We start from the raw sequence: 14,602 nt of genomic DNA on the forward strand, positions 1-14,602 counted from the left end.
ATAGAACTTAAGTTCTGGAAATGGGGTTTCGACCCATTTTCTACTCTTTTCCATTTTTGAGCTCGGGTAAGGCGATTTTTACGGAAAAACATTGGAAAAAACGGCGATTTTGCAGGATTTCATACACATTTATTTCATGAATCCGTGAATTTCTGAAAGAAAAATCAGATTTTTATAAAATCTTCCAAAAACGAAAATTTAAGATTTGAAGGTCCATTTGATATCGAAATTGGTTAATTTTTGTATGGTTGGACTTGTCTCGGAATGGGTGTTCGGATTTCGTAAGTTTTTCTGAGATTTGAGATGTGGGTCCCACTGCAGAATATTTTAATGAATTTCGGATTTTATCTGGAAAATTAGTAAATTCATATGGAATTAATTCCTATGATTCGTATTGAGTATATTGAATAGGTTGTGAATAGATTTGAAACTTTTGGAGACAAATTTAAAAGGAAAAGTTGTGGTCGAGTAATTGATTGGAATTTGCGGGAATATAACCCTTAAATTATTTGTTATGTGAATTACATGTGAACGACGTATAGGCGGGGTGACGAGTGTCTATACATCATCAAATTAATTATTTTCCTGCTTACTTGAAAAATATCATAAATTATTTTAAATCATGAATTAATTATTATAATAATGGTTTCTCTCCTATTCTTTGTCAAACAATAATTCTTGAATTCCTGCATTAATTGTTACATGCTATTTGAATTATGTGCCTTAATTATTATTTGACATTTAGCATATTAAATATTAAAATGCATATTTTCTCTCTGATTTTCATAATAATTTACTATTTATCTTTGTTTGTTTCATAATTAAATCATAATTATTGTATGCTTGTTGTGTTAAAATTTTATATTAATTATTGAATTTATTGGGGAAATTTCTTCTATAACAATTGGTAAATGAATATGTTGGAGGGAAACATGATTGATTATAATGAATATATTGGAGGATCGGGTTGCAAGCCGCAACAGAATTAATTATAATGAATATATTGGAGGATCGAGTTGCACGCCGCAACTGACTTATTTAAAAGTCCATATTGGAGGATCGGGTTGCACGCTGCAACAGACTAATTTAAAAGTCAACATACATACATATATATATATATATATATATATATATATATATATATATATATATATATATATATATATTGGGGGATTGGGTTACACGCCGCTACAGTCTTGATTAAAATAAATATATTGGAGGAGCGGGTTGCACACCGCAACAGTATTGAATATGAATATATTGTGAGAGCGGGTTGCACGCTGCAAAAGAATTGAATGTGAATATATTGTGAGAGCAGGTTGCACGCTGCAATAGAATTGATGGAAATGATAATTGATTATGATTGTTGAGTTGGCTTCAATTATTATATATGAGTTACCTGATTTATTTCTAGTATTGTTGTTATTACTAATATTGCGTACAGGAAATGTAAGTGACCCGCCTTAGCCTCGTCACTGCTTCGTCTAGGTTAGGCTCAGCACTTACCAGTACATGGGGTCGGTTGTACTGATACTACACCTTGCACTTCTTGTGCAGATTTCAGAGTTGGTCCCAGCAACGTGCCATAGACTTGCTCGGATTTCAGCTACTCGGAGGAAACTTGAGGTATAACTGCATGGCGTCCGCAGTTCTGAAGTCCCCGTCTATTTTACTTTAGCTGTGTGTTTATTTTCAGACAGCTTTATTTTATTCAGACCTTTATTTGTATTATTCTAGAAGCACGTGCACTTGTGATACCAATTCTGGGATGGTATTTAGACACCGTTATTTTTATGGATTATTTCACTATATTTCAGACTTTACTTCCGCATTTGTTCTTTGATTATTAATAAATTTAAAAATTGTTTTAAAAATAGATAATATTATTCTAACGTTGGCTTGCCTAGCAAGTGAAATGTTAGGCGCCATCACGGTCCGAAGGTGGGAATTTCGGGCTGTGACAGTTGGTATCAGAGCACTAGGTTGCATAGGTCTCACGAGTCACGAGCAAGCTTAGTAGAGTCTGAAGGATCGGCACAGAGACGTCTGTACTTATCTCTCAGAGGCTATGAAGTTTAGGAACAATATCACTTCTTTCTTATTTTGTCGTGCGATTTTATTTTTATCTTCGATGATTGAACCATTCTACTCTTATTCTCTCGCAGATGGTGAGAACACGTAATACCTCTATCGATGGTCAGGGACCAGAACCCCCGGTGGCAACTATGGCCAGGGGTAGAGGTCGAGGTCGTGCTAGAGGCCGAGGCAGGGGCCGAGGTAGAGCTCATTCCACAGCTCGAGCAGCTGCATCTGTTGTAGAACCTCAGGTGGACCTTCAGGAGGAGGTTCCAGTTCAGAATGTACCAGCTGGACCAGTTCAGGTCTCGGAAGGATTCATAGCTACTCTAGTGCTTCAGGACGCTCTAGTCCGTTTGGTGAGTCTTATGGAGGGCGTGGCCCAGAATGGTACATTTCCAATGGCACCAGCCATTTCACAGGCTGGGGGAAGAGCAGAAACTCCCACTACTCCCGCTCCGGAGCAGATGGCTCCCCAGAATCAGGCTCTAGCAGCCCCGCTAGTTGGGGTAGTTCAGCCAGTTATTGCGGCACAGACCGGTGATAGGCCCGCCATGTCTTTGGAGGCCTTATTGAGACTAGATAAGTTTACCAAGCTCTTTCCAGTTCACTTCAGTGGTACACCTTCTAAGTACCCACAGGATTATCTTGAACACTGCCATGAGATGCTGCGGAACATGGGTATAGTTGAGACCAATGGGGTTGATTTTGCTGTATTTCAGATGACGGGTTCTGCCAAGAGATGGTGGAGAGATTATACATTGACCAGGCCAGTTGGATTGCCTGCACTTACCTGGGAGCAGTTCTCTCAAATATTTTTGGAGAAGGTCCTCCCTATTTGTAACGACCCGACCGGTCGTTTTGAGAGTAATAGCCCTGATCCCCTATTAACTATCTCCCCCAAATCGTTTTTCTGCTATTGTGACTTTCCGGGATGATTGGTTTTGAGTTTCGAAATGTTTTAGGACACTTAGTCCCTAAATGAAAGCTTAAGCCTTAGGATTTTGACCGTAGTCAGAACTGTATGAAGACGACTCCGGAATAGAATTATGTCGGTTCCGTTAGCTCCGTTAGGTGATTTTGCGTTTAGGAGCATGTCCGGAATGTGTTTTGGGGGTCTGTAGTAGATTTAGGCTTGAATTGGCGGAAGTTAGTTTTTCGGCGATGTCGGTCGATAATGGAAATTTTGATATCTAGCTCAGAATGGAATTTCGAAAGTGGTTGTAGGTTCGTAATGTCATATGTGACCTGTGTGTAAAATTTGAGGTCATTCGGATTATATTTGATGTGGTTCGGCGTCATTTGTAGAATTTGGAAAACTTTAAATTCTTAGGTTTGAATCCGTGATTAATTCATGATTTTGGTGTTGTTCGACGTGGTTTAAAGGCTCGACTAAGTTCGTAAAGTGTTTTAGGATTGGTTGGTATGTTTGGTTGAGGTCCCGGGGGCCTCAGGTGTGTTTCGGATGCTTAACGGGTGAAAACTTGGACTTAGAGGAATTTCTGAACTTTGCAGGTTCTGGTGTTTTTGCACCTGCGGAAAAGAGACCGCAAGTGCGCGAGCCGCACATGCGGAGATGGAAGCGCATATGTGATAAATCGAGAGTTGGCCTGGGGTCGCAGGTGCGAGGATGTTTCCGCATCTGCGATGCCCGCAAATGCGCAAGGATGCTCGCACATGCGCAAGATGCGCAGAAACGGAATGGACTCCGCAGGCGCGAGGGCGTAGATGGGGCCCTTTCGTCGCAGGTGCGAAGGCAGAGGGGGTAAGTGAGTTGCGCAGATGCGCACGCTTTCCGCACAAGCGCATCCGCAGGTGCGATCCCAGGTTCCGCAGGTGCGGAAATACCTGGGCAGTGATTAAAACTGAAGGGCTTCGCGATTTTTATCATTTTTGGCTTTGCAAACTCGGGTTGGGGCGATTTTTGAGAGCATTTTCGAGGCATTTCTTGAGGTAAGTTCAGTTGTGCTTATTTTTGGTCAATAATCTTGCCTTGCCATGTATTTTCCCACCTAGTTAATGTGTATTTAAGGTGGAAATTGAAAGTTGGAGACTAGGGATTTGGGAGTTTGAATTGTGGATTGGAGGACCATTTGGTGTCGGATTTTAGTAAATTTGATATGATTAGACTCGTGACTAAATGTGCTTTCTAGTTGCGTGAATTTTGTCGGGTTTCGAGACGTGGGCCTCGGGGGTCGGGTTTGAGCCAATTTCGGGTTTTGGCCTAATTTTGTAGTTTTTCTTGTGGGATTCATTCCATTAGAGCTTATTGATGGTATTGTACTGTTTTGAATAGATTTGGGCCATTAGGAGTCGGATACTCGTGGCAAGAACGTGATATCAAGTTGATTTGAGCGGTTCGAGGTAAGTGGCTTGCCTAACCTTGTGTTGGAGACTTTCCCCTTAAGATATCTTAATATTATTTGGTGTGTGGGCGCCGTATACGTGAGGTGACGAGTACATACACAGGCTATTATTGCAAAAATCATGTTTAACCTTTTTAAATCATAAATTGCTTCTCTTATTAATTGTACTAATATGTTTAATTGTGTAGTTTAGACTAGAAAAGCATGCTTACGTGTTTTAACTGCCTAATTGACATTCTGTGCGTCATGTTCAGATAAGTCCTTATTTTCCTTATCTGTGTCCAGTATAAACTGTATAACTCGATGTCATACCTGTCATTTCATCTTGCGTTGCATATTTACTTTGGGACTACGGACGTATTCCGGGAGATCCCCTTGTACTGCATATTTACTTTGGGACTACGGACGTATTCCGGGAGATCCCCCCTGTACTGCATATTTACTTTGGGACTACGGACGTATTCCAGGAGATCCCCCATGTACTGCATATTTACTTTGGGACTACGGACGTATTCCGAAAAATCCCCCAGCACTGCATATTTACTTTGGGACTACGGACGTATTTCGGGAGATCCCCCTGTAGTGCATATTCATTTGAAACTATGGGACGGTATCCCGAGAGATTTCCCACCGTGTTTACCTTGTTTTGAGCCGAGGGCTCCCTTAATTGTTAAATTTTTGAGAATTTCTTTAACTGTGTTACTGTTAATTCTACTTATATCTTTTACTGTTTAATTTATTATATTTACTCTGGTAGGGCCTTGACCTGACCTCGTCACTACTCGACCGAGGTTAGGTTTGGCACTTACTGGGTACCATTGTGGTGTACTCATGCCCTTCCCTGCACATGTTTTCGTGTGCAGATCCAGGTGCGAGCTATCAGCCTCGGGGTTAGTACGTGTTGCTGATTCTAGGAGACTTCAAGGTACCTCTGCTGGCGTCCGCAGATCTTCGGAGTCCCCTTCTACTCCCTCGTCTAGAGATTTTCCTTACTGTCTTCAGACTTTTGTATAGAGCTACATATATTATAGCAGCTTGTGACTTAGTGATATTCCGGGTCTTGAAAAATTATTTTGTGTATGCCGAGTAGTACTACTCTTGGCTATTTAAAATATATAGTTTATCTTAAAAATGTTGTGTTTTCTTTATATATTCCGCAAATGTTAGGCTTACCTAGTTGTAAAGACTTGGTGCCATCACAACACCTTACGGAGGGTTAATTTGGGTCGTGACAAGTTGGTATCAAAGCACTAGGTTCGTAGGAGTCGCGAGTCACAAGCCGATTTATTAGAGTCTCGCGAATCGGTGCGGAGACGTCCGTACTTATCTTCGGGAGGCTATGTAACTGTTAAGAACAATCATATTACTTTGATTTCCTTGTCGTGCGAGTTATTGACACCAAAAAATCTAAGATTCTATTATATTCTATTCTTTCTCACAGATGGTGAGGACCCGCATTGGGAGGACCGACGATTAGGCACCCGAGCCCCCTGCCAGAGCCACCAGAGGCCGGGGTCGGGGTAGAGGACGACCACGCGGTGCAGCCCGAGCACCTGCGAGAGCTACGTTAGAGGAGCCCCCAGCAGCTCTAGCTGGAGGGCCAGCGCCAGAGATCCCTATTGCTACTCCAGCCCTCCAGGAGACTTTAGCTCAGTTCTTGAGCATGTTCAGCACTGTGGCTCTAGCTGGACTATTTCTGATGGCTCCCACTACATCTCAGGCCGGGGGAGAGCCACAGACTCCCGCAGCCCGCACCACTGAGTATAGGGTCAAGGTTGATCAGGCCCCAGAGTATATTCCTATGCCCCTAGTGGCTCCGGTTCAGCATGAGATCAGGTTAGCTGCTTCTGAGAAAGAGCAGCTCAGACTTGAGAGGTACAAGAAGTACCACCCCCAACTTTCAGCGGACTAGCTTCAGATGATGCTCTGGGTTTTCTTGAGGAGTGTCATCGTATTCTCCGCACTATAGGCATTGTGGAGACGAGTGGGGTTTCTTTCACCGCTTTCCAGCTGAGGGGAGCAGCATATCAGTGGTGGCGTGCCTATGAGCTGAGTAGTCCGAACGAGGCAGACTCACTCACTTGGATTAACAGGGAGGAGGCGACTTGCGTGAGTATATTCCTCATAGCCTTAGGGATGCTTGGCGCGCAGAGCTTGAGCAGTTGCGTCAGGGTTCTTTAACTGTGTCGGAGTATGCAGTCTATTTCAGTGGGTTAGCTCGCCATGCACCGGCTCTAGTTGCTACAGGCAGAGAGAGGGTTCGTCGCTTCATTGAGGGACTCCACCCCAGTATTCGGACCAGTATGGCCAGGGAGTTGGAGATGGACATCACTTATCAGCAGGTAGTGAGCATTGCCAGGAGAGTGGAGGGCATTTTCGCCCGGGACCGAGAGGAAAGAGTGGCCAAGAGGTCTCGAGAGACTGGTCATTATTCAGGAGCTCGTGCACCAGCAGCACGCTATGGTAGGGCTTTTGTGAGTCGCCCCGTTCATTCAGCTTTTCCAGCAGCCAGCGGTGTCCCAGCTCCTCCTAGACCTCAGGAGCCCTATTATGCACCGCCAGTATCCAGTATGCCTCCTACTCGAGGTGCTATTATCGGCCAGTCCAGCAGGTCAGGTCCGAGTCAGTCTCAGCCGCCGCGTCCTCCAAGAGGTTTTTTTGAGTGTGGTGACACTCGTCACCTAGTTAGAGATTGACCCAGAGCCAGGAGGGGTGCACCTCCACAGACTTATCAGCTTCCACGTGCTCTACCGGATCTTCCGGCCCTTCTTCCAGCACCAGCTGCTACCCCACCTCCTCAGCCAGCTCGAGGTGGAGGTCGGGGAGGTCGAGGTCACCCTAGAGGGGGAGGCCAGGCTAGGTACTATGCCTTTCCAGCCAGGTCAGAGGCCGTTGCTTCAGATTCAGTTATCACAGGTATCGTCCCCGTCTACAATAGGGATGCATCAGTATTATTTGACCCAGGCTCTACATATTCATATGTGTCTTCTTATTTTGCCCCACATTTGGTGATATCTCGGGATTCATTGAGTTCTCCTGTTTATGTATCTACTCCCATGGGAGATTCTCTCATTGTGGACCGCGTATATCGGTCGTGTTTGATTGCTCTTAGTGGTTTTGAGACCAGAGTCGATTTGTTATTTCTCAGTATGGTAGATTTTGATGTTATCTTGGGCATGGACTGGTTGTTGCCCCATTATGATATTCTTGATTGTCACGCTAAGACCGTGACGCTGGCTATGCCAGGTTTGCCGAGATTAGAGTGGAGAGGTACCTTAGAGTATACTCCCCGCAGGGTCATTTCATTTCTTAAAGCTCAGCGAATGGTTGAGAAGGGGTGTGATATATATTTGGCCTATGTGAGAGACGTCAGTATTGATACCCCTACAGTAGAGTTAGTTCCAGTAGTGAGGGACTTCCCATATGTGTTTCCAGCTGATCTTCCAGGCATGCCGCCCGACAGAGATATTGATTTTGGCTGATTTGTTGCCGGGCACTCAGCCCATCTCTATTCCTCCATATCGTATGGCTCCTCCTGAATTAAAGGAGTTGAAGGAGCAGTTGCAGGAGTTGCTTGATAAGGGCTTCATTCAGCCAGTGTGTCACCTTGGGGTGCTCCGGTCTTATTTGTAAAGAAGAAGGATGGTTCTATGCGTATGTGTATTAATTATCGGCAATTGAACAAGGTTACAGTGAAGAACAGGTATCCTTCGCCTCGCATTGATGATTTATTTGATCAGTTACAGGGTGCCAGGTTGTTTTCCAAGATTGACTTGCGTTCTGGCTATCATCAGTTGAAGATTCGGGAGCCGGATATCCCGAAGACTGCTTTCAGGACCAGATATGGTCATTATGAGTTTCTTGTCATGTCATTTGGGCTGACCAATGCCCCAGCAGCCTTTATGCATTTGATGCACAATGTATTCTGGCCTTATCTTGATTCCTTCGTCATTGTGTTTATTGACGACATCCTGGTATATTCCCGATCTCGGGAGGATCATGAGCAGCACCTGAGGATCATGCTTCAGACTTTGAGGGAGAAGAGGTTGTATGCAAAATTTTCTAAGTGTGAATTCTGGCTTGATTCAGTGGCATTCTTGGGCCACATAGTGTCTTGTGATGGGATCAAGATAGATCCGAAGAAGGTGGAGCTAGTGCAGAGTTGGCCTAGACCGTCATCAGCTACAAAGATCCACAGTTTCCTTGGTTTGGCGGGGTATTACCGTCGCTTTGTGGAGGGATTTTCATCCATTGCAGTACCTATGACCAGGCTGATCCAGAAGGGTGCTCCGTTCAGGTGGACCGAGGAGTGTGAGCAGAGCTTTCAGAAGCTCAAGACAACTTTGACTATAGCCCCAGTATTAGTATTGCCTACAGGTTTAGGGTCATACACTATCTATTGTGATGACTCGAGGATTGACCTTGGAGCGGTATTGATGCAGGACGGTAGGGTGATTGCCTACGCGTCTAGACAGTTGAAGGTGCATGAGAAGAATTATGCAGTTCGTGATCTCGAATTAGCAGCTATTGTTCACGCCCTAAAGATCTGGCGTCATTATTTGTACGGTGTTCCCTGTGAGATTTACACTGATCACCGGAGTTTGCAGTACTTGTCCAGGTAGAAAGACCTTAATTTGCGTCAGCGGAGGTGGTTGGAGCTACTTAAAGTTTATGATATCACTATATTATACCACCCGGGGAAGGCCAAAGTAGTGGCCGACGCCTTGAGTCACCGGGCAGAGAGTTTGGGGAGCTTGGCATATCTTCCGGCAGCTGAGAGACCCTTAGCCTTGGATGTTCAAGCCTTAGCCAAACAGTTCGTGATATTGGATATTTCATAGCCTAGCCGGGTATTAGCTTGTGTGGTTGCTCGGTCTTCTCTTTATGACCGTGTCAGGGAGCGCCAGTATGATGATCCTCATCTTCTAGTTCTTCAGAACAGGGTTCGGTAAGGTGATGCCAGAGATGTGACTATTGGTGATGACGGTGTGATGAGGATGCAGGGTCGGATCTGTGTGCCCAATATAGATGGGCTTCGGGAGTTGATTCTTGAGGAGGCCCATAGCTCGCGGTACTCCATTCATCCGAGTACCGCGAAGATGTACCAGGACTTAAGACAACACTATTGGTGGAGAAGAATGAAAAAGGACATAGTTGGGTTTGTGGCCAAGTGTCTCAACTGTCACCAGGTTAAATATGAGCATCAGAGATTGGGTGGATTACTTCAGAGGTTGGAGATCCTAGAGTAGAAGTGGGAGCGGATCACCATGGACTTTGTGGTTGGACTTCCTCGGACTTTGAGTAAGTTCGATGCTATTTGAATGATCGTGGATCAGCTGACCAAGTCAGCCCATTTCATTCCCGTATGTACACAGTTCACATCACGGTTTTGGAGAGCCGTACAGCAGGAGTTGGGTACTAGGGTGGAGTTGAGCACATCCTTCCACCCTCAGACGGACGGGCAGTCCGAGCGCACAATTCAGATTCTTGAGGATATGCTCTGTGCCTGTGTGATGGAGTTTGGAGGGTCATGGGACCTATACTTGCCACTTGTAGAATTCGCTTACAACAACAGTTACCAGTCCAGCATTCAGATGGCACCGTATGAGGCTTTGTATGGTAGGCAGTGCCGGTCCCCAGTGGGATGGTCTGAGCCGGGCGAGGCCCGATTGTTGGGTACAGATTTGGTCAAGGATGCCCTGGATAAGGTGAAGGTGATTCAGGAGAGACTTCGCACAGCCCAGTCCAGGCAGAAGAGTTATGCAGACCGTAAGGTTCGTGATTTGGCGTTTATGGTTGGTGAGCGGGTCTTGCTTCGGGTATCGCCTATGAAGGGTGTCATGAGGTTCGGGAAGAAGGGCAAGCTGAGCCCGAGGTTCATTGGTCCTTTTGAGATATTGCGGCGAGTTAGGGAGGTTGCTTATGAGCTTGCCTTGCCTCCCAACCTAGCAGGAGTTCACCCGGTATTCCACGTGTCTATGCTCCGGAAGTATCACGGTGATCCGACTCATGTATTGGATTTCAGCTCTATCTAGTTGGACACAGATCTATCTTATGTTGAGGAGCCAGTAGCCATTTTGGACAGGCAGGTCAGAAAGTTCAGGTCAAAAAATATTGCTTCAGTAAAGGTCCAGTGGAGGGGTCAGCAGGTCGAGGAGGCGACTTGGGAGACCGAGTAGGATATGCGCAGCCAGTACCCTCATCTTTTCACAGTTTCACGTATGTCTTTATACTCGTTCGAGGATGAATGATTGTTTTAAGAGGGGGAGGATGTAACGACCCGGCCGGTCGTTTTGAGAGTAATAGCCCCGATCCCCTATTAATTGTCTCCCCCAAATCTTTTTTCTGCTATTGTGACTTGCCGGGATGATTGGTTTTGGGTTTCGGAGTGTTTTGGGACATTTAGTCCCTAAATGAGAGCTTAAGCCTTAGGATTTGGACCGTAGTCGGAACTGCGTGAAGATGACTCCAGAATAGAATTCCGTCGGTTCTGTTAGCTCCATTAGGTGATTTTGGGTTTAGGAGCATGTCCGAAAAGTGTTTTGGGGTCTGTAGTAGATTTAGGCTTGAATTGGCGGAAGCTAGTTTTTCGGCGATGTCGGCTGATAGTGGAAATTTTGATATCGAGCTCGGAATGGAAATCCGAAAGAGGCTATAGGTTCTTAATGTCATATGTGACCTGTGTGTAAAATTTGAGGTCATTCGTATTAGATTTGATGTGGTTCGGCGTCGTTTGTAGAATTTGGAAAACTTTAAATTCTTAGGTTTGAATCCGTGATTAATTCATGATTTTGGTGTTGTTCGACGTGGTTTAAAGGCTCGACTAAGTTTGTAAGGTGTTTTAGGATTGGTTGGTATGTTTGGTTGAGGTCCCGGGGGCCTCGGGTGTGTTTCGGATGCTTAACGGATGAAAACTTGGACTTAGAGGAATTTCTGAACTTTGCTAGTTCTGGTGTTTTCGCACCTGCGGAAAAGAGACCGCAGGTGTGCGAGCTGCACATGCAGAGATGGAAGCGCAGATGCAATAAATCGAGAGTTGTTCTGGGGTCGCAGGTGCGAGGAAGTTTCCGCATCTGCGATGCCCGCAAATGCGATGTGCAAGGATGTTCGCACATGCGCAAGATGCGCAGAAGCGGAAGGGACTCCGCAGGCGCGAGGGCGCAGATGCGGCCCTTTCGTCGCAGGTGCGAAGGCAGAGGGGATAAGTGAGTTACACAGATGCGCACGGTTTCCGCACAAGCGCACCCGCAAGTGCGTGCCCAGGTTCCGCAGGTGCGGAAATACCTAGGCAGTGATTAAAATCGAAGGGCTTCGCGAGTTTTATCATTTTTGGCTTTGCAAACTCGGGTTAGGGCGATGTTTGAGAGAATATTCGAGGCATTTCTTGAGGTAAGTTCCTTGTGCTTATTTTTGGTCAATAATCTTGCCTTGCCATGTATTTTCCCACCTAGTTAATGTGTATTTAAGGTGGAAATTGGAAGTTGGAGACTAGGGATTTAGGAGTTTGAATTGTGGATTGGAGGACCATTTGGTGTCGGATTTTAGTAAATTTGATATGGTTAGACTCGTGAGTGAATGAGCTTTCTAGTTTCGTGAATTTTGTCGGGTTTCGAGACGTGGGCCCCGGGAGCCGGGTTTGAGCCAATTTTGGGTTTTGGCCTAATTTTATAGTTTTTCTTGTGGGATTCATTCCATTAGCGCGTATTGATGGTATTGTACTGTTTTGAATAGATTCGGGCCATTGGGAGTCGGATACTCGTGGCAAGAACGTGATATCAAGTTCATTTGAGCGGTTCGAGGTAAGTGGCTTGCCTAACCTTGTGTTGGGGACTTTATATTTTTTGCAAATGTTAGGCTTACCTAGTCGTAAAGACTAGGTCTCATCACGACACCTTACGGAGGGTTAATTTGGGTCGTGACACTATCACACTGAGAGAGGAATTCCGCAAGCAATTTGAGCGTCTACAGCAGGGCAGTATGACTGTTACTCAGTATGAGTCCCGTTTTGTGGATTTATCCTGTCATGCTCTCCTTTTACTACCTACGGAGGGAGAGAGAGTGTGGAGGTTTATTGAGGGACTCACTCACCCTATCAGACTTCAGATGGCCAAGGAGACCGGAAGTGAGATTTCTTTTCAGGCGGCTGCTAATGTCGCAAGGAGGATCAAGATGGTTCTTGCACAGGAGAGAGGGCGGAGGTTCGATAAAAGGCCTCGTCAGTTCGGTGGTTTTAGTGGTGCCTCGTCTGGAGGCAGAGGTAATTTTGGTAGGGGTCATCCTCCCAGACCATTTCATTCAGCACTTCATGTATCTCCCGGTGCTTCAGGGAGTCACGGTCCTATTATGCCTTACTCTGGGCAGTTAGTATTCAGTGCACATTCAGCTCCTATCAGTGCCTCACCATTCCAGAGTTACTAGAGCAGTTATCCAGCCCATTTGGGGCAGCTTCAGCTTCAGCAACCACAACATCAGGATGGGTGTTATGAGTGTGGGAACATTGGTCACATCAGGAGGTATTGCCCTAGATTGGCGAGTAACAGGTCTCGACAAGATTTGCATGCCATCATAAAGGCACCGGTTGCTTCACCGCCTGCTCAGCCAGCTAGAGGTAGGGGTCAGGCAGCTAGAGGTGGAGGTCAGGCCATTAGAGGTGGAGGTCAGACCGTTAGAGGTGTAGGCCAGCCAATTAGAGGTCGTCCCAGGGACGCAGTTTAGAGTGGTGGGGCCCAGCACCGATTTTATGCTTTTAGGCCTCAGGCCGAATCATCTGATGATGTGATCACAGGTATTATTCTAGTTTGCCATAGAGATGCTTCAGTTCTATTTGATCCAGGATCTACTTATTCCTATGTGTCCTCCTATTTTGCTTCATATTTGATTGTACCTTGTGATTCTCTGAGTGATTCTGTGTGTATCTGCACCGGTGGGAGACTCTGTTATAGTAGATCATGTCTATCATTCGTGTGAGGTTACTATTAGTAATCTTGAGACTAGTGTGGATCTTCTACTTCTTGATATGGTAGATTTTGATGTCATCTTGGTTATGGATTGGATGTCCCCTTATCATGCTATATTGGATTGTCATGCCAAGACAGTGACCCTAGCTATGTCGGGGTTACCTTGGTTAGAGTAAATAGGAACTCCTGGTCATTCTATCAGCAGGGTTATTTCTTATATGAAAGCTCGACGTATGGTAGAGAAAGGGTGTCAAGCCTATTTGGCTTATATTCGCGATCCCAGTGCGGATGCTCCTTCTATGGACTCAGTACCAGTTGTTCGTGAATTTTCAGAAGTATTTCCTGCAAATTTGTCGGGGATGCCACCCGACTGAGATATTGACTTCTGTATTGATTTGGCTCTAGGCACTCAGCCCATTTCTATTCCAGCATTCTGTATGGCCCCGCCGGAGTTGAAAGAATTAAAAGAGTAGTTACAAGACTTGCTTGATCAAGGATTCATTAGACCCAGTGTCTCGCCCTGATGTCATGACCCAAACTAACCCCTGTCGTGATGGCACCTATCGTGGAAATAGGCAAGCCGACTCATTTCCAAAACAAACCGATGTTTTTATTTCAAAGACAATTTTAATGTTATTTAACATAAAAACCTCCGTAAAGGAGTTCAAATCACAATAAAAGTGCGGAAGGAAAAGCCCGACATCGGGGTGTCATTAGTCATGAGCATCTACTACAATCCGTCTAACAATATCAAGGCTAACTCAGCCTGGAAAATAGATAAATACAACTAGAGGAAGATAAGAGGGAGAAGAGCAGTGGCTGCGATCGCCAAACAGCTACTTTGCTATCTCCAAGAAAATCTGCAACCAGAATAATCAACAACCGCTACCGTGTCGAGCTACACCTGAATCTGCACACAAGGTGTAGGGAGTAACGTGAATACGCTAACTCAGTAGGTAACAACAATAAATAAAGACTAAGCAGTAGTGACAAGCAATAAAGCATACAACATTCATATCAGGAAAACTCAGTAAAATACCACATGCTTTTAAAATCAGGATTTGAATCAAAACATCTCGTTTAAACCCAGTTCCAATTAAAAAATCATTTAAAGATATTTTTCAACAATTTTCAAACAGAGGAAAAATGCAAAGGTGAGCAAAATGGTAAAATCATAAACAGCCCCTCGGGAAAAACATCACT

At 45.1% G+C, this 14,602-nt stretch overlaps 1 long non-coding RNA gene across 1 annotated transcript in view; it reads right to left on the minus strand.

Moving 5' to 3' along the window:
* Positions 1-14,084: 14,084 nt before the first annotated feature.
* LOC138906484 (uncharacterized) overlaps positions 14,085-14,602 on the minus strand; it is a 48,071-nt gene continuing 47,553 nt past the window's right edge. Inside the window, exon 2 of the long non-coding RNA XR_011413893.1 lies at positions 14,085-14,309. This is a non-coding gene — a long non-coding RNA (uncharacterized lncRNA). The remainder of the gene's footprint in view (positions 14,310-14,602) is intronic.

This window comes from Nicotiana tomentosiformis, chromosome 2 (genome assembly GCF_000390325.3).
Source record: "Nicotiana tomentosiformis chromosome 2, ASM39032v3, whole genome shotgun sequence".
Lineage (NCBI taxonomy): Eukaryota > Viridiplantae > Streptophyta > Magnoliopsida > Solanales > Solanaceae > Nicotiana > Nicotiana tomentosiformis.